Below are 2299 nucleotides of genomic sequence, written 5' to 3'. Positions count from 1 at the left end.
ATGTGTTTGTGTGTGTGTGTGTGTGTGTGTGTGTGTGTGTGTGTGTGTGTGTGTGTGTGTATGTGTGTGTGTGTGTCTGTTAGGGTGTGTGTTTATGTGTGTGTCCGTGTGTCTGTCTGTCTATGTGTAAAATAAAGGTGTCTGTGTGCGTGCGTGGAATAGGTGTGTGTATGCGTGTGTGTAGTAGATGTGTAGTTAAGTTGTGTGTTGGTGTGTAAAAGATGTGTGGTTAGGGAGATCCAGCAACCACCACCCATTCTAGCAAACACATGGTATGCAAAAGGTCAAGGAGAGGTCACCGTCGTCCTCAGCGCGAGCGATGTGAGGTGCAGAAGTATGTTTGGGGCCTGCACACCTGGAATACTGAAAGGTTGCCACGACGTTGCATCAGAACGCTCTCCGCCCTCCTCGCTGAAATTACTCTCGTCCCGAAGGAGTTGTCCATGCAGCTGTCTCACGAATATTAATGCCGCCATATTGAAAGCTGTGTAAACTAACCGCTTACCACCGTGTACAACAGTTTGGTTGTTGTGGGGAAAATGTGTTTTTATGTACTTTTGTAAGTAAGTAAAGTAAAATCAATCATGTGGGAAAAGTTATGTTGGTAGTATGTTTACATGAGATGTGTATAGGGTTTAAAAAAAGTCTTGCATTGTCCCTGCTTGACACTGTCTGTGGCGTCATAAAGATATATATTATTATACACTATCACCTCCAAATCTCCATCCAAAATGGATGTAAATTCTAGACCCAAATCAACATAATTATATTCAGTAAACTACAGATCAATCAAGGAGCTATTGGATTAGCAACACTCACACAGTAAGCTTATGAATAAATAAACGCAAATCAGTTATTTTACCTTGGTATTTTTCAAGTACAATTATTTTTCTCTGTGTCGGGGATAGCTGACGGAAGGAAAACACAAACCGTGAAATGTCACGACAGCGTCGACTTCGCTTTAAAGAAAATAAGAACTCAGTCCAGAGGCCGTCTTTAAAAGGCTACGAAAACACAGAAGACGTGACCTTTACCTCTTTTCCTTTTGCAATTTCCACCTCCCCTTGCGACTAAAGACGTAAAAACTAACTATTGATTATTCACCGAAGTTAGTTTTTGATGGAGGATGTACTTCTGAGCCCAACCCCAAAGGTACAAACTCACATTTTTACAGTAAGCGACAATACGTCCATTTGTCAGAAGAAAAATAAACAACAACAGATCTCTGTCGGTACAGTAAGGATGTTCATGGAACCATGTGCCAAGCACTAATGACTAGGTTAACCCATTCCCCTTGTATACACCAGAGATGGGGCGGCATGTGGCTCAGGAGGTGAACTGGGTTGACTGGTAACCTGGGGGTTGCTAGTTCCTAGCTGAGTGTCGAGGTGTCCCTGAGCGAGACGCCTCACCCTGACTGCTCCTGACCAACCCTGTCTCGTCAAAATTACGTTCCCATAGAACTATTCGGCATTCTCAATTACGTTTGTCATAAAACGTATTTTGTCCGCGATTACGTTTTATTGAACATATTGCAAATACGTTCGTCCTCAGCCTATTTTTTGCCATTCATTAACCTCTAGGATTATGTTTGGTTGAAACGTATCCCAGATAGGTTAGATGTCAACGTATAGCACATTATTGTCATTAAGGCATATCTTCCTTTCAGGGAACGTTTCATTTAACGTATTTTGTCTGAAAAATGTATCTTGGCCGTGAATACGTTTTATTGAACATATCGCAAATACGTTCGTTGTCAGCCTATTGTTTTGCCATTTATTAACCTCTAGGATTAGTATCCCAGATAGGTTAAATGTCAACGTATAGCACATTATTGTCATTAAGGCATATCTCCCTTTCAGGGAACGTTTCATTTAACGTATTTTGTCTGAAAAACGTGTCTTGGCTGTGGATACGTGTTATTGAACATATCGCAAATACGTTCGTTGTCAACCTATTTTTTGCCATTCATTTACCTCTAGGATTATGTTTGGTTGAAACGTATTCCAAATATGTTAAATGTCAACGTATAGCACATTATTGTCATTAAGGCATATTTCCCTTTCGGGAAACGTTTCATTTAACGTTATTTTGTCCCTGATTACGTCTTATTGAACATATTGCAAATAGGTTCGTTCTCAACATTTTTGTTGTTATTTATTTAAGCTACCTCTTGGATTACAGGCTACATTTAATTGAAACGTATCCTTAATAGGCTTCGTTAAATTTCGATAACACATTATTGTCAGCATATAGGCATAGGTCTACCTCTCGGGGAAGCGTACGTTTGATTGTAATG

The sequence above is a fragment of the Gadus chalcogrammus genome, chromosome 7 (assembly GCF_026213295.1).
Source record: "Gadus chalcogrammus isolate NIFS_2021 chromosome 7, NIFS_Gcha_1.0, whole genome shotgun sequence".
Lineage (NCBI taxonomy): Eukaryota > Metazoa > Chordata > Actinopteri > Gadiformes > Gadidae > Gadus > Gadus chalcogrammus.
Note: the sequence above shows the minus strand (reverse complement) of the source record.